The 26,184-nt window shown below is 41.8% G+C and overlaps 1 protein-coding gene and 1 long non-coding RNA gene across 2 annotated transcripts in view; both read right to left on the bottom strand.

Annotated features, from left to right (window-relative positions):
* Positions 1-838, bottom strand: part of COL9A1 (collagen type IX alpha 1 chain) — a 117,562-nt gene extending 116,724 nt beyond the window's left edge. Inside the window, exon 1 of the mRNA XM_039532638.1 lies at positions 750-838. The gene's annotated coding sequence lies outside the window, so the exon portion shown is untranslated. The remainder of the gene's footprint in view (positions 1-749) is intronic.
* A 4,264-nt stretch (positions 839-5,102) lies between these two features.
* On the bottom strand, positions 5,103-20,882 carry LOC120402102. The gene is made up of 4 exons (XR_005596982.1): positions 20,790-20,882; positions 20,275-20,463; positions 10,245-10,394; positions 5,103-5,117 (listed from the first exon to the last, which is right to left on the bottom strand). It is a non-coding gene; the product is annotated as an uncharacterized LOC120402102 (long non-coding RNA).
* Between the last annotated feature and the right edge of the window lie 5,302 nt (positions 20,883-26,184).

Below are 26,184 nucleotides of genomic sequence, written 5' to 3'. Positions count from 1 at the left end.
AAGAGTCCAATCAATTGAGATGAGCTGATGATGATAGCTCATCTCAGTTGATTGGACTCTTACAGTTGGTATGGGTACTTCCACCTTTTCATGTTCTCTGTATGTATAAATATCTCCTGTCTGTGTGTTCCACTCTATGCATCCGAAAGCTTATGCTGAAATAAATTTGTTAGTCTCTAATGTGCCACAAGTACTCCTGTTCTTTTTTTAAAGATTTTACCGTTTAAGCCAAGCTGGTTGCCTGCCATATTTGCTATTCTTTCTGCACTTTGGGATGATTTGTTCCTGCTAGATGCTTGGTGCAGCATAAAGGCAAAATCCTTGGGGGGGAGAAAAGCCAAATTCTGCAACTGAAGCCCTCATAGAGATAAATAGGGAAGTTCAGACTTCTCCTACATGTTGTTTCATACATGTACCTCTGCAGACTCAGGTAGGCATGTATTATGTACACTTAATCATGTTTTCTACTCTATCTTCACAACCAGAAGGGTAGACACACATTCTGTTAATATTTTTAAATTTTAAAACTGTTTCTTTCCTTATAAGAAACGTAAAGTAGCTAAAATTTTTCTAGCTGACATATTCTCTAACTAATTAATATGAATAATACAAAAGCAAAATATTGCAAAGCATGATTCTTATAACTTATAGGTATGCAGTAATTCATATTAAGAGAAAAAGGACCAGATTCTGTTCTCACTTATACCTGTGTAAATCAGAAATAATTCTATTGTCATCAATATACTTACACCAACATGGAAGTATTATGATCAGAAATTCATTGAGGTGAAGCTAAGGATAGGGAAAATTGGCAAATAAGGAAATTTGCTAAAATTAATTTTGCCGCCTTAATCTGTTTCTCAGTCATTTCACTGTTATGTCACTGCTGGCTCCTGTGCCTGCTTTTTGATGTCTCTCCCAGGATTTCATTTGGAGCTGTATGAACTCAACAGCAATTAGAAGTTTAGACTTCTCCGTTCTCTAGTGTAGGCCCTTGCTTTCCATGTGACTGCAGTCTGGCAGGTCTTCTAGCTTTGAGTCATGTAGGTGATAATTAGGAGTAGAATATTTATTCTCAGTTATTTTGTCTTTTGTCGCTGGTTCCTTGCCTATATTTAAACTGAAGGAAAAAAATGTTCATGTACAAACCAAGAAGGGACACCTTTCTGCATGGAAAGGAAAAGCCAATGTGCTAATGAGATTTAAAGGACTGCATAGATCTAGTCTCATGGTAAAAGTTTGATTTTTCTACTTTATAAATTTAAAACCAAGCACTCCACTGTACCAACAGTAAAAGCCAGAAAACCTACACGAAATAAGTGCCATCAGAATCAGCAATACTCTTAGTGTTCCTGTCATTTGATGTTCCTTCTCTTCAGTCTCCTTTGCTCTTGTAAAAGGTGGTTGCATTTCCACAACTTGGACAACTAGAGTTAAAGAAAAGAGAGAGACTGGGGACCAAGCCCATGTGGACTTATTTGAGGAAGTTTATGACCCCTGGGCATGTTAGGGTCAAGTTGAATAATAACTCTAAGAAAGAGAGTCTGTCTGTTTATATTATATAAATAATATGTATCTATTGGCAACTTAGTGAATGACCCTGATCCTGTACTGAGCTCTCTGCAAGCAGCCCACTGGACCCTGGCAAAGACTTGTTGACTTCAGTAAGGGTTCTATAAGGGTGGAGGGGTCCATCTGCGTGGAACTTAGTGCAGCATTATCATTTTACTTATTATTATTATTAATTATAAGCAGTACTCCAAGGCTTCTTGATATTTTCCACTTTAAAACCCTGTTTTCAGTTACTTATAACTTTTTTGGCAAACTTTAACCTTTCAGGGTAAAATATTTCCTTCTAGGCATCTGCCTCAGACTCAGGTTTTGTCTGTATTTAAGTTTCAGCTAAACCCATTCAGCCACTTCAGAGAGTGAGGTTAAGGGGAAAAAATATTTTACCCATTGTGGCAGACCCAGACCAATGGGGTGCAGGAGTCTGGTAGAGGGCAAATATACTGGTCACTGGGTGAGTAGTTTTCTGTTCCCTGAGTGCCCAGAGCAGGGGCTGCACTAGAGTAATCAGGAACCTGCTAGAACAAATTAAGGCAGACAGGCTGATTAGAACACCTGCAGCCAATCAAAGCAGGCTAATCAGGGCATCTGGGTTTAAAAAGGAGCTCACTCCAGAGGAGAGGAAGTGCGTGTGAGGAGCTGGGAGCAAGAGGTGCAGGGAGCTGAGAGTGAGAGGGTGTGCTGCTGGAGGACTAAGGAGTACAAGCATTATCAGACACCAGGAGGAAGGTCCTGTGGTGAGGATAAAGAAGGTGTTTGGAGGAGGCCATGGGGAAGTAGCCCAGGGAGTTGTAGCTGTCATGGAGCTGTTACAGGAGGCACTATAGACAGCTGCAATCCACAGGGCCCTGGGCTGGAACCCGGAGTAGAGGGTGGGCCCGGGTTCCCCCCAAACCTCCCAACGCCTGATCAGACACAGGAGAAGTTGACCCAGACTGTGGGGAAGATCACTGAGGTGAGCAAATCTGCCAATAAGCGCAGGACCCACCAAGGCAGAGGAGGAACTTTGTCACACCATGTTAAAAATTATTTCATCATGAACTCTAGTGCCTCTGGGCTTTGAAGCAGGGACTTGACGTTGGACAAGGGGGTCATCTTGATGGCAGGGATGTGCTTCTTGCAACCCACATGAAACCTAATCTGGCCCAGTTATAAACCTCTGGGAAAAAAAATCACTGTTTGCACATGGGCAATATAGGCTTGTTAGAGGCCAGCACATTAGATTACACATGCCCTTAGCATGCTCCTCCCCATATCATTCCTACAAGCTGATTAGACTGAACATGTTCTATCTGGGACTGAGGTGGAGCAGGTCCTTTCCTGCAATCAGCCCTGCTGGCTGTCATCAGGGACAGCACTGAGAGCAGACTCTTTACTGGGCTCTCAGTGATCCACCTGCAGGCACCCAGGCACTGTGATAGAGGAGAAAGAAACCTGACTCACTCAGAGAGAGGTGAGGAAGAACAACATAAGGCATGCTGGGATGGACAGGGTTTTATGGGGGTGGCAGGTTCAGGTCCCCTGATGGACAGGGTTTTATGGGGGTGGCAAGATGCTCCCAGTCTTGCCAATTAAGAGGATGGAACAGCACCTGGGGCTCTAAGGAGCCAGGCTGCCTGTAAGGAAAGGGCAGCTGCAGCTACAAGTGGTTCCCTGAGAGTCACTGCTAAAGTCCAATGGAAGGGAGGCAGTGGGAACCCACTGGGGAAGGGGGTGAAAGCCCTGGGAAGCAGTGCTCAGCTAAAAAAGCAAGGGAGAATTCTGCAGTAAACCCTGAAGCATGAAGGATAGAGAGACCAAGGGGGAAAACCCTTCAGAACTGTAGCTCAGGATGGGCTGAGGAACTGTTTTTGTCTCTCTCGTTTTCCTCTAGTGGCTTTTCCATGTGGCGGATAACAGACTAGTGCTGTTACCGGTTCCCTGTTAACTCAAGTGGTAGAGGTCTGTGCTTAGGACCTACAGCTTCCAACACTGATGATGAACCATGTGGGTATCAATATGGTTTAACATGATGGATTTTCAGTGGGGGGCAGGTGTTTGCTTTTTTTAAATATTTAGAAAATTCCATACAAAAATTAAGGTTGCAAAGTCAAGCACTCAAAAGTTAGGAAATGCCAGATTGAGGTTGCTCGTGCAACCTTAATTTGGCCCCATGATGAGCATGCCTCATTCGCTGCATAGAACGGATAGTGGTCAGCAAAAAATCAGGGTTATGTTGTGAAGGAGGCTGTTCTTCATAGGACCCTGGCTTCATTTACTGAGGAATCTGTAAGGTGTGTAGTGACAGAGGCAGGGAATGGCGAAAAGAAAGGTGCTTTCCTAGTTAAGGTAGCTGGATGCTATCCTCGGGGGAATTGGATTCTATTCTTATCTCTTACATAAAGCTTCCATGACACTTAAATGAAACTTCCCACAGGTAGTCTCACTGATTGCGTTCCTCATTTTCTGGGTGGCTGACTTGAGTCCTTGAGGCCTGATTCATAGAAGCACTAAGCACTTACAGCTGCAACTAAAGTGAATGGGAGCTGTGCCCTAAAATGCTAGATATGTGCTATAAAAATGCTAAGTACTCGAAACAATGAGGTGTTAGATACCTCAAGTTGGGCACCCAAAATTAGTGGATACTTGAAAATGTTGGCCTTAACTTCTGTTCTTCAGTTCCCCATCTATAAAATGGGGTAATAGTACCACCTATTTTCATAGGACTCCTATAAATATAAATGTATTAATGTTTGCCAAGTGCTCAGATACTATGGTTATGAGTAAGGCTATGATTTTTTTCATAGAGGTTGCAGAACTTTCAGCGACTTCAGCCGGCGGCGGCGGGGAGCAGCAGGGTCCCCCTGCTGCCTGTGGCAGCCGGGATCTGCAGGGTATCCCCCCACCTGGTGAGGGTACCCCAGAGCTCCCAGCCACCATGGGTGGTGTGGGGACCCCACAGCTGAGCTCCCCATTTTGTCATAGATATTTTTAGTAAAAGTCACAAACAGGTCATGGGCTTCCATGAATTTTTCTTTATTGCCTGTGACCTGTCCGTGACTCTTATTAAAAATATCTGTGAAAAAAATTTAGCCTTAGGGATGAGTATCATAGAAAAGTTAATGAGGAAATTAATAATTCTGTATTCAGTGCAAGGCTTGGAAGGAGTGCAGAACACACTGAATGGTGAAAATAAAAATATTAGCTACCCATTCAGTATGCACCATATAATCTGTGCACTGTGGGTACATCTATAAAACAAGTCTCAACACAGGTTGACAGAATGGGGCCCATGTGGCTCATACTACCATGTTAAAGATAGCTGTGTAGATGTCATGGCTTGGGCTCTGAAGCCCACCCTCATCCCTAAGCCTCAGTTCCTGAGCTGTGCTGGCTACACAGCTATTTTTAGAGCGGTAGTCTGGGCTCTGAGACTCTCTACCACTTGCTGTGTAGCCATACCCTGAGAGTGTGCTTGACTGACCTTGATCCTGTGTCCATTGATTTCTATGGTAAAACTCCCTTTGATTACAATAGAGCAGGATCAAGCACTGGATTAGGCCAAGGTCCTGTGGAAAAAATAGAATGTAATTGTGTAATTAAAGACTTTATCATAATGCATAGGTACCCAGGGGGCTGAATTAAGGCAATCTTAGATGTGGGGTTTCCTAACTTTTGAGTGCTTGACTTTGCAACCTTAACATTCTTTACATATAGTTTTGTTTTTGGTTTTGAATAATTTATTTGTTTTGCAGTAACACTTATGAGTCCCAATCATGTTTCAGAACCCTATTATGCTAGGTGCTATCCAAACACAGAACAAAAAGCTGATCCCAACCCCAAAGGGTTTCTAATCTAAGTATAAGATGAAAGGCAATATGTGGCTACAATAAACAGACAGCAAACGCTCAAGGGGACAATGAGACAATACTTACAGGCATCATCATAAGCAGTAGTCACAGCACAACAGCTGCCCAATAACTGTTGAGATGTTGTGGCATCCCAGCACAGGTGAGTTGCAAGGAAGGATTTGAAAGAGGACAATGAGGTGGCTTTATGGATGTTTACCGGTGCTCCTCCCATGCATGAAGGTCAACATGAGAGAAACCATAAAGATGCTTCTTTCAAAATTTAACAAATAGACAATGAAGGCTGGCCTCATTGGCAGAGTGGAGGAGGGAGCTGATTCCTCAATAGTCTATGAGAGATAAGTAATGTGTGGGGGGATAGGCTGTGACTGGCCTTGAAAAATTAAGACAAGTTGTGGTGGTGGAGGAAGGGGAGCCAGTGTAGGAATGCAAAGAGACGAGTGACATGGTCAAAGTGACAAGCTGGGGAAATCTTTATATTTGCACTTTGAAGGCATATGAGTGGAACATGCTGGGATTTGTTGAGCCTTGAGAGGAGGAGATTGGAGAAGTCCAAGATGTGAGATATTGAAGACTGGAAGAGGAATTTTATCTGTCTGGAGATGAAAGGTTGGATTTTAGATATGTTGTACAGGAAGAAGCAGCAAGGTTTGAACACAGCCTGGATATGGGGATCTAGAGTGTATCATGATCAGTGAAACTGGGTTTGGAGGGCCCATGTTTCTTGGGGAGGGGGGACTGTTAGTGAGAGGACACCTGGGAATGTGGGAAGTTAGGCTGGAAGCTACTCAGCCACAGGGACAGAACAATGCACAGGGTTTTTTAAAAGTTCTGCTTGTTCAACTTAACCTGAATTCAGCTTCTCTTTATGAATGAAACACAGACAACTCACAGATAATGTCTAGGATCACAGCCTATATTTCTCCTGTAGATTCAGTACCTGATTCTCCATTACCTTCTACTTTGTGAATGAATGTAAAGAGGGTTTCCAATAGTGTGAGTACGGAGAAATTTGATTTGGTAGCACTTTATACCCACTTTGCAAAGAGATAAATGACTATTTATGGTAGTTTGTGACTAATCACATCTTCAACTGTTTAATCTAACAGCTAGAGCAGTCAAGGTAGGGCCAGCCTTTATGTATTCAGAACAAAAATATATTGAAGTGTGCAAGGTGCTTTGAGATGTTGTCGTCTTTGAATTTAAAGGAAATCCACAGGGTTGAGAACTTGAAGAACTCTTCTTTAAAAAATTAATGAGAGAGGGTAAACAGAAGACTGTTCATCAGCTTGATATATTTTAAACTTTGATGGCTTTACATAAGACTGGTAAACAGTTTGCTACAGCTCAGATAAGAAGGAATGTAAATTGGCTATAAAAACAGTTCAGCTGTCTATCTTCAGGGACAGCTTTCTCCATCTTGGATGCAATGTCCTGAACTGCATTGCATCAGTAATAGTTCCATCTTTCCTGATGCCATGTGATAATTAGTCACCTACTCCAGGATATATCACAGAACTTGTCTTGATACCTTCATTTGTTTTTGTACACACTGGACTTGGTTGTACAAGCAAAAACACATTGTTACTACTTTCAGAGTAGCAGCCGTGTAGTCTGTATCCACAAAAAGAACAGGAGTACTTGTGGCACCTTAGAGACTAACAAATTTATTTCAGCATGAGCTTTCGTGAGCTACAGCTCACTGCTTCGGGTGCATAGAATGGAACACACAGACAGGAGATATTTATACATACAGAGAACATGAAAACATGCATACAGAGAACATGCATACTTCCACCTTTTCATGTTCTCTGTATGTATAAATATCTCCTGTCTGTGTGTTCCATTCTATGGATCCGAAGAAGTGAGCTGTAGCTCACGAAAGCTCATGCTGAAATTTGTTAGCTTCTAAGGTGCCACAAGTACTCCTGTTCTTTTTATTGTTACTACTATTATCATACTTCTTTCTTTTTGACATTGGTGGAAATTTTTTGCAAAACAAAGTGAATTATGAAACCTGGCTGAGTGTATGTCTACACTACCAGATTAGTTCGATTTAACTTAATTCGAATTTGTGGAATCGACCTTACAAAGTCGAATTTGTGGGTCCACACTAAGGACACTAATTCGACTTTGTGAGTCACACTAACGGGGCAAGCGTCGACATTGGAAGCGGTGCACTGTGGGAAGCTATCCCACAGTTCCCGCAGTCCCCGCTGCCCATTTGAATTCTGGGATTTCCCCACAATGCATGCTGGGGGGAAAAATGTGTCAAGGGTGGTCTTGGGTAACTGTCATAATTCAACGTGCTTTCGGACGTCTCAAGGGGAGATGGAGGAACTTACTGACTTGCTCGGATCTCAGCGAAACCAATATCCCCATTGTTATTGCAGCTTGCTGTGTGCTCCACAATCTCTGTGAGAGCAAGGGGGAGACCTTTATGGCGGGATGGGAGGTTGAGGCAAATCGCCTGGCTGCTGATTATGCTCAGCCAGACAGCCGTGCAATTAGAAGAGCCCAGCGGGAAGCGCTGTGCATCCGGGAGGCCTTGAAAGCTAGGTTCCTCAGGGAGCAGGGTAACCTGTGACTGTTCAGCTTCTTTACAGAGAAGCTGAACCTGCCCCTGCTTCAGTTACTGTTGACTTTCTTCTGTGGTTACATACCCCGTTCACCACGTTTCCCCCCTTCCAACACACGTTTAAAAATAAAGTTAATGGAACATTGTTAATTAACAACGTTTTCTTTATTAATGAATTCGCGTTAAAGGGTTGAAACAGGGACGCAGACTGTGGTGGGTAGGGTGTGCAGTGATGTTAACACCGCTTCTACACTAGAGGAATGATAGGCTCCTGCTCCTAGAGTAGTCTGCAGTGCCAGACTGGTTGTTTCAACGGAGCCTGCCATCCCTCCTTTTCGGGACTCTGTGTGTGGGGGCTACATGACCTTGTGGCGGGGGAGGACAGTTACAGATTCCCCTGCTGTGTGGCTCTGTGGTCCGGGACAAGGACCACTGCATAATTTCTGTAACCGCCCTCCCATGCCACAAAGTCACGTACCCCCCACCCACACAGAACATGGAAAACACCTCCCAGACCGACCAGGGTGCCTACTGACTGCACTGTGTGTGACCTGCTGTTGATCCTGCCCCCGTGTCTGTACCCTGGTAAAGGTGACTGTCCTATGCAATTAACAACCCCCTTCCCCCCCACCTTCACAGACAGTCTTCTGTAGAAAAACTTGACAGAAATAGTAATTAACAGCAAACTACTTTTAATAATCAACTACACAGTTAGGGGATGAAACTGGGATTGGGGCTTCGGTGAGCCAGGAAGGGAAGGACTTCTCAACATTTAGGGAATGAGAGCCTTCTTGTATTTGTGCACTCTGCAGGGGTGCAGTGACAGTTTTCACGGCCCCTGTCGCCCCTCCTTCTTGTTACTTTGGGTGAGGGGGGTTTGGGACTTTGTGGCGGGGGAGGGCGGTTGCAGATACAGTGCAGGGGGGCTCTGTCCTCCTGCCTGCGGTCCTGCAGAACATCCACAAGGCGCCGGAGCGTGTCAAATTTTCCCTGGGCATTTCCTGTGTGGCTGGTCAGAACATCCAAGCTCGGACTGCTGTCCAGAGCGTCAACAGAGTGGTGCACTGTGGGATAGCTCCCGGAGCTACTAAGGTCGATTTCCGTCCACACATAGCCTAATTCGACATAGCCATGTCGAATTTAGCGCTACTCCCCTCGTCGGGGAGGAGTACAGAATTCGAACTAAAGAGCCCTCTAGGTCGAACTAATTAGCTTCCTGGTGTGGACGGGTGCACGGTTAAGTCAAATTAACACTGCTAAATTCGACATAAACTCCTAGTGTAGACCAGGCCTGAGAGATGTTCTCATCCAAGAAATCCACATGGATGGCCTTTATTTGTTCTTCAAATCTTTTCTTTATCAGTTTGAGGAGAGCATTTTTTTACTATCATGTTTATTGTAATATATCCCAAAAGTTTCTACTATCACCCTTCCATGCTACCAAAACAAAATTCCTGTGAATAATAACTTCATAAAACTAAAAATTTCATCGAATTTTTATTTGTGTCAGAATTTATCTGACTAAATATATGCATTGAGATATAGGTACTTGACCATATATTGTACATTTTTTTTAAATCTAAACAGTTTATAACCTGCAGCCACAGTATAACTTGGAGGGACGATTACTAACAATAGTCAACAAAAGCGAGCCTAACAAAAATATCAGGAAAATGTTTGTGGAAATTTGACTGAGACTATGGTCAATAATTCAAGGCTTAAGAAACTCTTAATGACAATTAAATGGCAATATTCTACTATTTTTCTATACACAGAATTCCCACTGTCAGTAGGAGTTTTGTACAAAAATTGAGGATAAGTTTATTGTAAAAACTGCTGTCTTCATCTGAGATGCCAAACACATTTCTCTGCAATATTTGTAATTTTCACTGAGTTAGAGACACTACATTGTATGCTGCAGTCTTTCTGTGAAGAGGACCAATTACAGTAAAGATGTATACTGTAGAAAGTCTAAATAGTACAGAAAATTGTATATTGGAGAGGGCAGTCAGTAGCTCAGAGGATTAATAATGAGATGAATTCTATCACTTCTAGGCTAATGGTCTGATTCAAGCTTGTCTCAGAAGTGAACAAAAGTTGTTATAATCTGATGTCTTTTAGCCTGTAACAAATGAATTAAGTATCTCAGTCCAGCACCTAGCAGACAAACATCCATATCACAAAATTACCCCCTCTTCTGGCAGTCTTAGAGGAGAACCAGGACTAATTGAACACAGACAATGAATTACCTTATCACCCCTAGATGAGATCCCTCCAGGTTCAGGATTGGGGAGGAAGTGCCATTCTTTAATGTTGCTGGCCAAGCAGTACAAGTTTTGAGGACGTGTATTTATCTTCAAATCTCCAAACTTCAGTCTCCAGAGTCACCACTCCAGCACCTTTCAGGAGCATCCAAAACATATGAAAATCCTAAATATAGATAGATGTACATGCTCTGAACAGTGTGGGAGATTGCTAGTTAGGTTAGAATGCCACCCTTGTGTAGGCATGTTATTTTTATTTTTTTTACACCATTGACTGTTTTCATAGAATCATAGAATCATAGAATTCAAGATCAGAAGGGACCATTATGATCATCTAGTCTGACCTCCTGCAAGATGCAGGCCACATAAGCCGATCCACCCACTCCTTAGCAAGTGAACCCTGCCCCATGCTTCGGAGGAAGGCGAAAAACCTCCAGGGCCATAGCCAATCTTCCCTGGAGGAAAATTCCTTCCCGACCCCAAATATGGCGGTCAGCTGAACCCCGAGCATGCTGGCAAGACTCTCCAGCCAAACCCTCTGGAAAAGGTTATATCATACCAGGCACATAATTGACCTATTGACTAAGCCCGTTATCCTATCATACCATCCCCTCCATAAACTTATCTAGCTTAATCTTAAAGTCATGGAGGTCCTTCGCCCCCACTGTTTCCCTCGGTAGACTGTTCCAGTATTGCACTCCCCTGATGGTTAGAAACCTTCGTCTAATTTCAAGCCTGAATTTCCTGACTGACAGTTTATATCCGTTCGTCCTCGTGTCCACATTAGCACTGAGCTGAAATAATTCTTCTCCTTCCTGGTATTTATCCTCTGATATATTTAAAGAGTGTAATCATATCTCCTCTCATCCTTCTTTTGGTTAAGGAAAACAAACCGAGCTCCTCAAGTCTCCTTTCATACGAAAGGCCTTCCATTCCTCGGATCATTCTAGTGGCCCTTCTTTGTACCTGTTCTAGTTTGAATTCATCCTTCTTAAACATGGGAGACCAAAACTGCACACAATACTCCAAATGAGGTCTCACCAGCGCCTTATATAACGGGACTAGCACCTCCTTATCCCTACTAGAAATACCTCGCCTAATGCAACCCAAGACCGCATTAGCTTTTTTAACGGCCACATCACATTGCCTACTCATAGTCATCTTGCGATCAACCAGGACTCCTAGGTCCTTCTCCTCCTCCGTTACTTCCAACTGGTGCGTCCCCAGCTTATAACTAAAGTTCTTGTTAGACATCCCTAAATGCATAACCTTACACTTCTCACTATTGAATTTCATCCTGTTACTAATACTCCAGTTTACAAGGTCATCTAAATCTCCCTGGAGAATATCCCGATCCTCTTCCGAATTGACAATACCCCCCAACTTGGTGTCATCCGCAAACTTTATCAGCCCACTCCTACTCTTGGTTCCCAGGTCAGCAATAAATAGATTGAATAAAATCGGACCCAAAACCGAGCCTTGAGGAACTCCACTGGTAACCCCCCTCCAACCGGACAGTTCCCCCTTCAATACTACCCTCTGCAGTCAAGTTTTATATTTGAACTTGCGCACTCTGTCTTTTCTGGGCCCAATTTTCTAATGTTCATCCACCTGACTGAAGAGCACGATATCCCAGGTGGTGCATGTATGCAGTTCAAGATGCATGTGTGTAATTCTTGACTTGGGCACATGCATCCAGAGCTGCAAGCACCTATTCATGGACACTTTTGAAGATTTGACCATTAATGGATTTCATTTATTGGAAAGTGCCTAGGACACTTGTATAGATAGATGTCTTTTAAGTATATTTATTAATAGCACCCCCAGGGAGCTATGTAGCAGTCCTGGAGCATGGATATGCAAACGCAACTGACTGCCACATTCAGCAATAAAAACAGGAGGACACTTTCTAAAGCAAAGTGTCACCCAGGATGACTGCTTTCTCCCAGATGTTCCTCTGAGTACTTTGATTTCTCCAGTGTAATTGGGAACAGTACCCTAAGACACAGAACCCGTTTTTAGAGGTGGTACAGCACAGATTGGTACAGAATGTTCTCAGGCTCTGAAAATTTCAGGAGTTTTCTCAACAACTTTCCCATTTTCAGATTACCTGTATCTTTGTCTTCTCCATCACCCTATCAGATGCTACCTTCAGACTGAGGTCAGATCTATATTGGAAACTTTTGCCAGTACAGTAAGGTTGGTTAGGTATCTGGGGTGGGAGGAGTGTTACAACATTTTTATGCCTGCAAAAGCCCTACCATATTCAGTCATACCAACAAAAAAGTGTTGTTGCCAGTATGGTGTATTTCATTCAGGGAACTGATATAAGCTATACTAGTAAAAGCATGTCTACACTAGAAGGGTTTGCTGGTATGGTGATACTTGTATCGCTATACTGGCAAACCTTTTCTAGTATAGAGTAGGCCTGAGTAAATGAGTGACAGCATGATTAGTGAATTCTCCCATCTGTCCAATAGGTGGAGTTTTACAATCACTAATATTCAGTTTTTCAATTAGTTATTTAGACATTGTCTTGTGTTTTTTACCTTGTATATCAGTTATTTAACATTAATTTACACAATTAATGTATTGCATGGATTACTAGATAGCCCTTTCCATCTTTATGTATTGTGTAGCCTATTGAGAGTCAAAGCAGTGAACCAAAGCCAGTTCAGAAAGGTGCAGAATTATTATTACTAGTATCAGACCAAAGGGAATTGGTGCTGACAATATCAAGAATGAAATTTTATTCTTTTAATTTTTAAACACACTAATCACTCTAACATCACCTACAAAAATCATAGGTGACCTGTTTATAGAGAACTTTGCTGCAAAGATGTAGGAAATCTTCATTCTTACAAATATTGTTTGACTTTTAACATTATTTTTTAGTAATATCAATGTCAAACTGGGAGGACATATCAAGTGATAGTGAGCCATTTACCACCTTTCCAATCTTGGTGTCATATGCAAACTTTATCAGTGATTTTGTTTTTTGGCCAGGTCATTGATAAAAATGTTAAATAGTGTAGAACCACATCATAATTAAAGCTAGTGTGTGGTATAGTCTCTGCACTGATGTGTGGGTTTTAGAATTTCTTCTATAAGCATCAAATATATTGTATCTTTTTTTATTTTGTTTCATCACATTTGTATGAAAATGTAGTAGGCCCTGTACAGACCTGTGAAAAGCCCTGAAGAGCTCAGTCTAAAAAGATGAAGGTTAGGGAATATAAAACATAGGCATGCGTTTCAGCATTCCTGCACACATTCACCAGTGTACAGCCTTTAATTTTGCAATTGCCATTTGTAAATCTTCATTGAGTGCAAAACAATGGCTGAAATGAGTAGCTTCCTTTTTCATTTTCAGAAGGGAAATTTTGCTCCTAAAAATTCAACAGGCCTGTACATATGTAAGACTAGAAATATTTGGCTCCTAAAGATGCTGTCAGAAGGAAGCCATTCAGCAGCTGCAGTTTAAGTAATGGTAACATTGATGATATCGGCTTAGTGTTTAAACAGTAAATGTGACTTAAAGTGGGGGAAGGGCTAGATACCAAACTGTAAAGCATACATAAACATCATAGCACAAGAAATAACCATTAGATACCACAGAGTAGTGAAAAACACATACTCCTTTTAAAAAATCTGCTAGACATTTCAAGCAGTGTATAATCCTGGCATGTACTTGGGTAACAGCCAGGAATAGTTGTTCTATATTGCAGTCCACACAAAATTAACATTAAAATTGCTCTGAAAAAGGAAAATGCATTGAAGTGTGGTTACAGTGGAATAAGAGCACAGTTTAGTTAGGTTAGACAAACTGAGATGAGTTACTCTATATAGCCTGATGGTTTAAACCTAAAACCTTATTCAACCAAGTGTTACAAAACAGTTTAAAAAAAAAAGAACTGACTGTCATAGTCAACACTATTGTGCATTACTGACTACACTGCTCTCTTTTGCAACAGATGTTGAGAAATCGCAGGTTTAGCAGGGCTGTTTTCTTTATCAATGTTCTTTTAAACTTTATATAATCTGATTTTGGCAGAAGCCAAATGTGGAAAGGTGTGTAAATTATTACAAGTACCAGAGGAGCAACAAGTAGGACTCTCTCCCACAATTCAGTAGAAGATAATATTGTGGGTAGAAATTTGTCTCCCATAACAGAGGCCCAGAAAATACTGCAAGTAGTATAGGCAAGAAAACTACTGTGCAGTATGAAGATGCTAAATGCTATATGCTGGCATGTAGTTAGATGTAGAGGGCAGTGAGGACAACACAAAAGGAGAGGTCAGAAACATAGGCAGGACTGAGTGCTGAGAAGAAGCAGGGAGAAGATTTTACTTGTTGTCTAGTTCAATAGGGAGCTAGCTAAGCAACTGAAAGAGGCAGTGACATTGTCAAAGCAATGAGGAACACAGATGGTTTTTGCTGCACCATATTGGATGGGCCAGAGGGGAGTGACTTTTGTATCAAAAAGGCTATCAAAAGGAGATAGGAGTAGTAGAAACATAAGATGATCAGAGTATGGAAAAACAATTTGGCTCTGGGATAAAAGGGGAATGGTAGATTTTTTTTTAAATGTTGTGGAGAAAGAAGCAACAGGATTTTGTCAGAGCCAAAATATGAGGAGAGAAAGAGGGAGGTGTGAAGATGATCCTCAGGTTATGGCTGTGGGTGAGAGAATAGTGGTGGTGTCAACCACTGCAGAAAATGAAGGTTTGGAAGAAAAGATTGAGCTCAGTTTGGGCCATCTCAAGTTTAAGAAGGTGAGCCATACATGTTGAAGTGTTGGAGATATAGTCCAAGATCTGAAATTGAAGTTGTATAGAATGTATATTTGAGTCAGCAGCTTAGAGAAGAGTGCTGTGAGGCAGATGAGATCACCCAAGGATAGAGTATAAAAGGAGAGATGGCCAAGAAAGGCACACCAAAGGACTCCAACAGAGGGGAAGTGGAGAGGAAGAGAGTGACCAAAAGACACTGAAAGGGCATCCAAAGATGTAGGAGGAGACTCAAGAGAAGAGAGATTTATGAAAGCTACTGGAGGATAACACATCAAGGAGCAGAGTGCTCTAGAACAGGGGTTCTCAAACTGTGGGTCAGGACCCCAAAATGGGTCACCACCAGGGCTGGCTTTGGGCCGATTCCCCCGAATTGGGCCCCCCACCTGTGCCTAAGAGGGCCCTGCACCCTAAAGAAGAGAGCCTAACTTAGGCACCTTAAATTATTTTTATTCATCTGGCGGCAGTCCAGGTCTTCGGCAGCACGGCTGTGGTGGGTCCTTCACTCGCTCTGGGTCTTCAGTGGCATTTCGGCAGTGCCGCAGAAGACCCAGAGCAAGTGAAGGACCTGCCACCAATGTGCTGGCGAAGACCCGGACTGCCGCTGGGTATTCAAATCAGGCCCCGCACTTACTAAAGCTGGCCCTGGTCACCACCCCATTTTAATGGGGCTGCCAGGCCTGGCTTAAGACTTGTTGGGGCCCAGGGCCAAAGCCTGAGCCCCGCCCCCCGGGTGGCGGGCCTCAGATTATAGGCCCCCTTCCTGGGGCTGAAGCCCTTGGGCTTCAGCTTTGGCCCCCTGCTAGGGGTGGTGGGGCTTGGGCTTTCCTCCCCTCCTCTGGAGCGGCAGGGCTCAGTCAGGCTCAGGCTTCGTGTGCCCTGCCGCTCCCCCCGCCCCGAGTTGTGTAGTAATTTTTGTTGTCAGAAGGGGGTTGTGCTATAATGAAGTTTGAGAACCCCCACTCTAGAGTATCAAAGTTGACAGGTCTAGGGGGATGAAGATAGAATACCTGCCTTGACATTTTGCCAGGAACTTGTGCATTGCAAGGAAACCTGCACTGCTTCTGCTGCACCTGTTTTGTCAATAAATATTTCAGTTTCTGGTGACATCAATCTGGTATTTTTCATATCTGACTTTAACTTTTAATGAATTCAGATAAACAGTTAACGTCTAATCCCTTTACTGCCCAGAGTTAAGGATGAGACAAATGTAGACACAGAGGTCCAAATTCTACTCTTACATTGAAGTTGCTCCTGAGTATCTCCAATGAAGTCAATGGATGTTGTTCAGATTAACGGAGGTAAAACCAAGACAGGAATTTGGCTAACACATTTAAAAATACTACACTGACAATACACAAGGAAATGTCATGTAAATAATGGAATCTCTTAGTGTGTGTCTATGTGCATCCCATCAGATGCTTGGACAAACAATGAACCCTGAAAAAATTGCTAGAGGAAGAGACAGAGTACATAGCCAATCAGGTTTAACATAAGCAATGATACTGGCCTGCGTATTACCTATTCAATGAACCTCTATAACTGCCTAGGGCACTACAATGTGAGAGAAGCATATGTTTAGTCACCATTCCGTATTGAAGGCAGGAATATTTTAGGATTTGGGGGCGGGAGGGTTCCAGTGGAAATAACTGTTTCTATGCCATGCACATTTTCTTTCACACTTTTTAGTCATTATTATGATGAAAGTAAATGACAATGGTTGCTATGAGTGCCTTGCAGCTGTACAGTTCACAAACTCCTAAGACCACTGTTTATCTAAGAAAAAGATTTAATTTTCTAATTGTTCTAATTAGTAGGATTCAGTCCATTTGCTCTCATTGTACAATATGCTAAGGTAAACAGCTTCAGAGGCTTTGTCTGCCAGAGAATAACAGATTGTTTAAACAAAATCATGGAAGAAAGAATAGGAGTATTTGTCTCCTCTCAATGCACTTAATGTACATAGTTCTTATTAGAATGGATGAGTGTTTATTCATTAAAGATATAGAAATGAATAAATAATTAGTATTACTGTGAAGCACTGTGAGGAGACTATTCCTCATAGTGTTTAAAAATATGTATTTTAGGACAGTTGGTTAAATGTGCCTTTCTTCATTTTAAGCAGCAACATCTATACATAACATTGCTGAAGCATTTCCATTCTAACCTTTGGCTTGCAGATGTGCCTCGCTTTCTGAAATTTTGCCCTTCAGGCGCAGGTCCAGTCTCTGCCCCGTGTGAGCTATTTCTGAGAGTGGGGGGAGTGGGGGGAAAAGAGATGTTTATCCATCCATTTTAAAGAAAATGGATAAACTTCATCAACGCTAGTGCTGTATGGCTGGGACTAGAACACTGAAATTTGGGAAGAAACTAGCTCTCATTGAGCAAAAGTGCATTTCAATGTGCTAATGACAATCAGTTGATCTGGCAAGTTAGTCTTTTGAAAATCACACTTTTCACATGGGGAGTAATTTAGTTAGAATGAGAGCTCAATGCTGAAAAGATACTGCACATGAGTACATCACATAATCAAATAATCCACTGATACCATCATGAAGTTTTTTAGTTGCAACTTTTAAAGCTGTATTTTATAAATAAATGAACTGCATGGTCACTAATTGTATGGTATGCACACAGTATTATATGGTAGAAGAAAATGCTACACATTTGAATCTAAAATGGTAGAAAAAAATGCATATGATTTTGTGGGGTCATAAGAATGGCCACACTGGGTCAGACCAGTGGTCCATTTAGCCCCGTATCTTGTCTTCTGACAGTGGCCAATGCCAGATGCTTCAGAGAATGAAGAGAATAGGACAATTTATCGAGTCCCAGCTTCCGGTAATCAGAGGTTTAGGGACACACAGCCCATGGGGTTGCATCCTTGACCATTTTTGGCTAATAGCCATTGATGGACTTATCTAATTCTTTTTTGAATCCAGTTATACTTTTGGCCTTCACAACATCACCTGGCAATGAATTCCACAGGTTGACTGTGCATTGTGTGAAGGAGCACTTCCTTATGTTTGTGTTAAACCTGCTGCCTATTAATTTCATTGGGTAATCCCTGATTCTTGTGTTATGTGAAGGAGTAAATAACATTTCCTTATTCACTTTTTCCACACCATTCATGATTTTATAGACCTCTATTAATCCCACCCTTGGTCATCTCTCTTCCAACCTGAACAGTCCCAGTCTTTTTAATCTCCCCTCGTACTAAAACTGTTCTCTACCAATTATTTCTGGTGTCCTTCTCTGTACCTTTTCCAATTCAAATATCTTTTTTGACCAGAAGTGCACACAGTATTCAAAGTCCAGAATGGCAGCAGCATTCAAAATCAATTTTGGCTTTGTCACAAGCCCCATGGATGTGGCAGCTTGTAGCTGTGCTGCCCTAGGAACAGACAAGGAAGCAGATTGTGACTGAGTCACAATGTGCCTTCTGGCTTTCCCCATGTTCCAAGGGGAGTTTATGTTCACCATCCCTATATCTAACATATAGTAATATGTCCCCCCAGAGCCCCAACACTGCCACACTGGGCAGTATATTAGGAGATGGAGCTAATGCGCCATCCATTTTCCTCCCACTACAAGCCCACATGCACAGGGGGGACATTCTAGTCCCATTGAGGCTGCTCTCCCCTCCATGATGGTGTAGGTAATTGGTACAGCAGAGTAAGGGGACTTCTAATGACAGACCAGAGTCAGACCCTGTGTAAATTGAGAAACATAGGAACATAAGAATTGCCTTACTGGATCAGATTTATGATCCATCTACTCCAAAATTATGTCAGAGTGATCAGCACCAGATTTTTCAAATAAAGGTTCAAGAGAGTCACAGTACATAGATGTGGAATAATCTGCCCCTGTGAAGGTTCCAGCTTAATCACCACTAGTTAAAAATTTGCTTAAACCATGAAGCATAAGGTTTATAGTCCTTCAAATATTGTTTTAATATTAACTATCATAACTCTGCACTGCTTAGGCCCCAATTGGAGTATTGTGTCCAGTTCTGGACACCACATTTCAGAAAAGATGTGAACAAATTGGAGAGTCCAGAGGAGAGCAACAAAAATGATTAAAGGTCTAGACAACATGACCTGTGAGGGGAAAACTGAGGAAAAAATTGGGTTTGTTTAGTCTGGAGAAGAGGAGACTGGAAGGGGACATAAAAGGTTTTTACAAGAAGGGAGACAAATTGTTCTCTTTAACCTTTGAGGATAGGACAAAAAGCAATTTGACTTAAACTGCAGCAAGAAAGGTTTGGGATGGACATTAGGAAAAACTTCCCAACTGTCAGGGCAGTTAAGCACTGGAATAAATTGCCTAGAGAGGTTGTGGAATGTCTGTCATTAGAGATTAAGAGCAGGTTAGACAAATACCTGTCAAGGATCATCTAGATAATATAGTCCTGTCCTGCCTTGAGTGCAGGGGACTGGACTAGATGACCTCTCAAGGTCCCTTCCAGTCCTATGATTCTTGGTCAGATGGACCCCATCTCTTCCCAGCAGACCACCTTCCTGGAACAGCATCCCATGGTTAAGGAAGCTGAAACCCTCCCATCGACACTATATGCACAGTCATGCCTTCTCCTGGTGCACATGGACCTGCCTGGGCTCTTACCCTTAACTGGAAGGATGGACAAGAACACCACTTGTGCCCCCAACTCCTCCATCCTCACTCCCAGGACCCTGTAGTCACCACTGATCTGCTCGGGTCACACCTAGCAGTATCATTAGTGCCCAGGTGGATGAGCACTGTGGGCTAGCAATGACAGATGAGCCTCAACAATCTTTCCAAAACTTTGGACATCGTGTCAGGTCAGTAGATGGATGCCTCCATCTGCCTCAGAAAAGAGTCCCCAACCACCAATACCCTATAGTTCCTCCTTTTGGGTGTGGTGGCTATGAGCCTCCCAGTTTTGGGGACAGGTGGCTCTTCCTCCTCAGCCCCTGAAGTCTGCTCCTCACCTCCAATTGGCAGTACAGTATACTGGTTCTTGATCATGATGCATGACCTGCATGAAGGGTAGAACACTGTCTAATGCCCAAGGTGGCCAACAACCATTCTCCTCCCCACTGAGCAACTGGTTCTCCTTTCTCTTCTGGTAACTCTGTAGCTGGCTAGCATCCTCTGTCCCAGACATTTCCAAGTTCATCCTGTTGATGAAGTAATTGGGCTCGCTGATGCTACACAGATCAGCTGCCTCCTCCTGCATCTCTTACCTGCTTCCTGAGGGACTCCACGAATAGACACCTCACCTCCTTGTCAGCAGGCCACATTCCCAGCAGGTCAAGACCAGGCCTGGGTGGAAACCTCCAGGGTCAGGATACCTGTCTGGCATAGGAAGAGCTAGCAGTGGTGTTGCCGACATGCCATTTTTATCCCATTGTGGGTTATTCTTTATAGAGTACCTGCAAGTTAAGGAAAGGAAAACAAAAACATGCCTACCTTCCTCTGCTGGTGAACTCATCTGGCTAACTCCCTTAGTTTCCCAGATGCTCTCACTTCAAAGAGCCCTTGAAAGAACCCTGCTAGAAAGCAGACTCTAACTGAACTAACTCTAGGGCAACCTAGCCCAGACAGTCAGCAAGCAAGCCTAGATTTCAAAACACTACAGCCAGCCCAGAGTCCTACCAAACTCAATTGCAAATTCCCAGCACAGTAAGTGCTTCTTTTCACACACATGCCCCAAATTTAAGCAATAGCAATAAGACAGAAGTGTCCTAGAAATATTCACCAGTTGGCCGTCTCCCAGGTGCTTGCATCTCACTAGCCACATGATGGATTTTGGGTAAAACCTCATTGAAGCTCATGGACGAGACAGCTGCCCTTTATTCAGGACAAACATAAGAAGCAGTTAAGCTCTTTTTTGGAGTAAGAGGGGTAAAAGTATAGGAGCTACAAGCAAAACACAGCTTCAAACAAGCCTGGATAGAAACTGAGCTATGTGGGTAGAAGGTTTTTTTTTTCTGGGTATTGTTTGATGGAGGTATGTGTATCTGGGAGCAGAAACAGACAGAGCCAAAGAACAGGAAGAGAGAAGCAGCCAAAAAAGCCAAGCAGACAACAAAAGGAGGACTGGAACCAAGAACCTGATAGAAAGCAAAGAGAGCTTTTTGGGCAAAGTACTGGCTGGAGAACAGGGTTGAAACTGTCAGCAAAGAAATGTCCTCCTATTTGAGTCCTACTGAATTCTGGAAAATAGGACTTTGTCTACATTCTTTGTAAATAAACAGCATTATATCAGACAAATACCTGACTATCATCAGTTTCTCCTCACAACCAAAACAATCCATGAGACTCCAAATATTGGTTAACTGTTTGGGCCAAAAGGGTAAGTGTAATAATGGTGGTATATTTTTTTCTGTATTATTCTCCAACTCCTTCCTTATGCATATTAATATCTTGTTTGCCTTTTTGACCTCAGCTGCACATTGAGCAAAGTCTTTGTTCATTCACAATGAAGCTCAGGTTCCTTTTCTGAGTTAACACAGACCAATACTATTTGTATTACTACAGGCTGTATTGTGATACTTACAGAAAGGAGGCATATAACCTTAACTCTAGCATTGCCTGATATTGAGTGTTTCATCAGGTAGTAATGTTTTCTGAATTATTTTTATTTTTAATAAACAAACTAATGTACTAATTGAGTATAAGCCACTTTGAGTTCACTCAACATGTTAGAATTTGTCTTATCAGAACTACCAGAGAATAATACAAGAAGGCAAAAAAATCTTTCATCTCATCTGCAGTAAACTGAATACACTTTTTTGTTAGCAGAATAAAGGATAAAATAGCCAAGCTTGCATTTTTTAAGTCCAGTAATTGAAACAAAAAAGCAGAAGAGTGCACATATAACATAATTGATCATGCAGTCTTTACTCAGACAGAACTTCCACTGACATCAAGATTGAGCTCAATTTTAATTTCCTACACAGACTTATATCTAAGAAAAGCTAATTTCCATTAAAGTAAATGTGAGATCCACTACTGATTACAAGCGGAATTGGGCAATTTTTTATTTCCATTTTCCTTAATTCTTTCTGAGAATGAACTTAGTGTTGCTAAAAGGTTCAAAAGTGCTAGCAAAGTATTCTGGGTATTATTCTGAGCTCATGCAAATGAACACACAATACTCAATACTGCCTCAAAATATATTTTCTGCAAAACAAACCATGAAAATTAGACTATGGGCTGTGACAGTGTTGCTATGATGCACAAAACAGTATGCAGGATAAGGCAAAGGAACACTATTAAAGATTATATGCTCCTCTAAATAATACCTCACACTTGCTGTGTCTTTAAATAGCATTATGTGAATTCCTACTTTTCTGTGGTATGAAAAGGCAAACTATCACTATGCATTTAAGCACAGAGAAACACTATCTAAAGCCTCCTGCAGTCCCTATAGATGGAGAACTGGAGCACAAATACTCATGTTCAGTTTGAGGGCCCTTCTAAACTATTGTCTCTGTATCTATGAAATGACTCATCCTACATCAGATTGTGGGTGGAAACCGTGTCCAGGCAATGGAAAAATAATTCAAACATAATTGGCATGATTTCCAAACTAATCTAAACTTGTGACAACAACCGAGCCTGGGCTACCGCACTTCCAATCATTCTTATCTAGCAGAGGAGCAGCCTTTCTCACTCTTCAGCATATTTATAAGTTTGGATTTGCCGTGAAATATATTTTAATAGGGTTTTTATTTCATCTTAGGCAAGCACCCAAAAAAATCTTTCAATATTCACAACAAATGTCTGACTGTTGTTTTAAGACACTGATCAATTACATGGGTTTTGGACTGTGACCTCATATCCAAAATTTTGCAAAAGTATTTTTCACAAATTTGATTAGCCCCAATGTCCTGATTAGCTCTGATGGCCTGTGCACAGACACTGTTGACTTGCAGAGTTTCTTGAATAATCTGCAAACCTACATAGTTAATATGGTAACCACTGCACCTCAGGATGCACATATAAAATCTCTATGAGAGAAAATACACAGAATTTTGCCTGTTTTCAGATTCCACATTAATATCTGGTCAAGAAAACTTTAAATCTGAGGAATTCAATGTTTATATCTTGCTGAAAAATAGCAGAGCCACACTTCACCAACAATGCTTTTGAAATGGCATTGATTGACCTACATCACTGGAAGAAAAACATCTTATCAATGGCAGCCTGGATGGCACAATAAAACTTTGCAAAATTTTCATAAATTTACCAGCTCATGTATAAATGTCATCTTATCCACCCTTACCATGGTGAGGATGGTAATGAAAAAGGCAAATGATATTTTTACTTGTACATACAAAAAAAATGGCTTGCCTCCAGCAAACAGGCAGTTGCAATTTTGAAATGCTGTGTTAGTAATTAATGCCTCAAATTTCATCATACTAATCTGAAAAAGCTATTTTGTCAACTGAAATAAGGTAGGTGCATAAAAGCACATTAATGCATTAGTCATTGGTCATAAATATGCACACTTTTATTTCCATACTGGAGATATGGGAAGGACAGACTAGTGACAAGCAAAGAGACCAACACACCTAGAAGAAGAGAGCTATAACACTATCAGATTGAAATACCCTACTAGATTAGATTACCATGTGTTTATTACAACAACATGGGCCAAATTCATCCCTTGAGTAACTCCACTGTCTTTAGTGGATTTAGTATGGATAGCAGCTGCATGAATGTGTCCTAAGGTATACTGAGATAAAGGAGGGTGTGTGGGGGGGAGAGGGGGAGAGCAAGAGAGAGAGAGAGGGCCATTCTAAATCGAGGGGCATCATTAGTATGACAATTTTGTATGTGCTTCTATTTTGACGTATGTATGGTACCTCATGATTAGGCCTTGTTTCTTTTTTTGGTCTTGAATCTGTATTCATTATATAAAACTAGTAGCTGAAAGCATATGCTATCTCACAGGTGTGGCAGCTGGGCCAAGTGTTATCTATCAGCATAGTCGCTCTCATACACCCAATGAAATTGTTTCATGCAAATTAGTTGTAGAGCAAGGGTGGTGATTTGCTGAGTTACCTCTGACATAACAGTGGTCTAGGAATCTTTGCATGGCATAGCAATATGCCCTACTGTAGCTGCATGCCATATGGATGAAATTTGTAAAGTCAAAATAGCTGAGGCCTTAAAAATTGGACACACAGTAATAGACCATGAATTGCACTGATGATTGACACTGATATTTTGAACAAAAAACTGTAAACCATCTTTGTAACTGTTTCCATCACTTCACACTAACTCAACAGACATTCTCTCCAGGATTTGTCTACACTACACGGCTTTTAGCAACAAGGCTTTGTTAACATTGTCGGTATTTTGTAGGCACTTTTGCCGACAAAATACTTCTGGCCCCGCTAACAGTGTTAGCTTTGTTGACAGGAGAGCACTCCTGCTGACAAAGCCGCGTTCACACGGCCACTTGCATCAGCAAAACTTTTGTCTTCGGGGGGAGGGGTCTTTAAGTACCCATGAAAGACACAAGTTTTGTCAACAATGTTGCAGTGTAGACATACCAGGCTTCAGAGTGACACAGTGTGATAATGCTGGAATGTTGTTATATGGATACATTTAAAAAAAACTAAAATGGAAAAAATAATGAATAAACATAACAGATATGAAAGTCACAAAACATACTGTACATTCTCAATGTTTCAGCTCAATTGATTATAGCCCATGTTGTTTGTAAGTTATTTATTTTGCCATTTTTGTGAATGGTGGCAGTGTGGTATAGTGGATTAAATGGGATTGAGGGACTCCTGAGTTCTAATCCTGGTTCTGATGCTTTCTGTCTGTTTTTGGGTAATTCACTTAACTTCTCTGTTCAACTTCTGCATTCAGTTTACTCATCTATAAAATGGAGGCTTATGCTAGGTACCATCTCCCATGATAGTTGTGAGGTTGTTATATAAAATAGCATTCTGAAGATGTTGTGAGGGGGGGTACAAACCCCACAATGGGCAACAAGGGGTTAAGTAATTACTTTAGGTCTGTCCCACCCCACTATACCTATAGCAAATGCTCCATCAGATGGAGCAACTAAAAGCAGGGAAACAGCTCATTTGGGGGCAGACCTGGAAGAGAGCAGACCGGCAAATTGCAACTCCTGCAGAGCAGAGCACAATAGAGGGAAGGCTGAAATCTCTAAGATAACTGCCCCAAAGGGCCCTCCCTGAGGGAAGGGAGGACCCACCCCAGAAACACTGAGAGGGAGTATTTCCCTCTCTCCTGCATACAGACATTGGTAATCTCTTTTTATCTTTCTTTGTTTGGACTACCCCAGCAGTGGAAAGCTTTGAACTGAGCTGGCCCAGGGGCAGGGAAGAGGTAGGAAGTGGCCCAAGGACAGGAGCTTCAGTTGCCAGACCACTGGTAGCCCCAAAGGACCCTGGGTAGAATGGGAGGGCCCAGGCTCCCCTACCAACAATCCCCCTGCTGGTCATGGGTCTTAGGCCTGATCACTATGCCACACTTTCTGACCAACCCCCGAGTGAGGGCCATTACAAATGTAAAGCACTAAAATAGTATTAAATATCATTATTTATGTAAATGACAAGGCCTGAATTGAAAATAAGGGGAAAATGAAATGGTATGGTTGTGATTGCAGTTTGGACACCTGCATAAAAACGTCTTACAGAAATTAATAGAGAATGATAGCCTTGTATAGGATTTTTGAACCATCCTATAAAATTAATAGAGAAATATATCCATGCTAGAGGGTGGATCAAGAAATCCTGCAGAAAGAATGGAATTCTCTATCAAATTCTATAGCTTACGTTTTTTACAGAACCCTATTGAAATTAACGAAGATCTATAGAATTTTATGTCCATTAAATAGGACTTTTCCATAAGAACAGAACACAAAATGCCTGTTAGCCTTTAGCTAATAACATCCTGCTTACCACCCTTTTCTAATAAAATAAAGCCCCATCATCATCTATTATAGAACATCTTTAATGAAATGTTGAAAATGTGCTTTGATTGCCTTAAAGTTGAAGGGCAAGAGTTATTAAAATATGGAACTAATCTGTTTGGTTAAAATTTTTAGCATTTTATTTGTGATACACATTAGTGTCTAAATGGAAATTGGACTGAGACTGGTA

Source organism: Mauremys reevesii, linkage group 3 (assembly GCF_016161935.1).
Source record: "Mauremys reevesii isolate NIE-2019 linkage group 3, ASM1616193v1, whole genome shotgun sequence".
NCBI classification, from domain to species: domain Eukaryota; kingdom Metazoa; phylum Chordata; order Testudines; family Geoemydidae; genus Mauremys; species Mauremys reevesii.
Note: the sequence above shows the minus strand (reverse complement) of the source record. Positions and strands in the feature narration are given on the sequence as shown.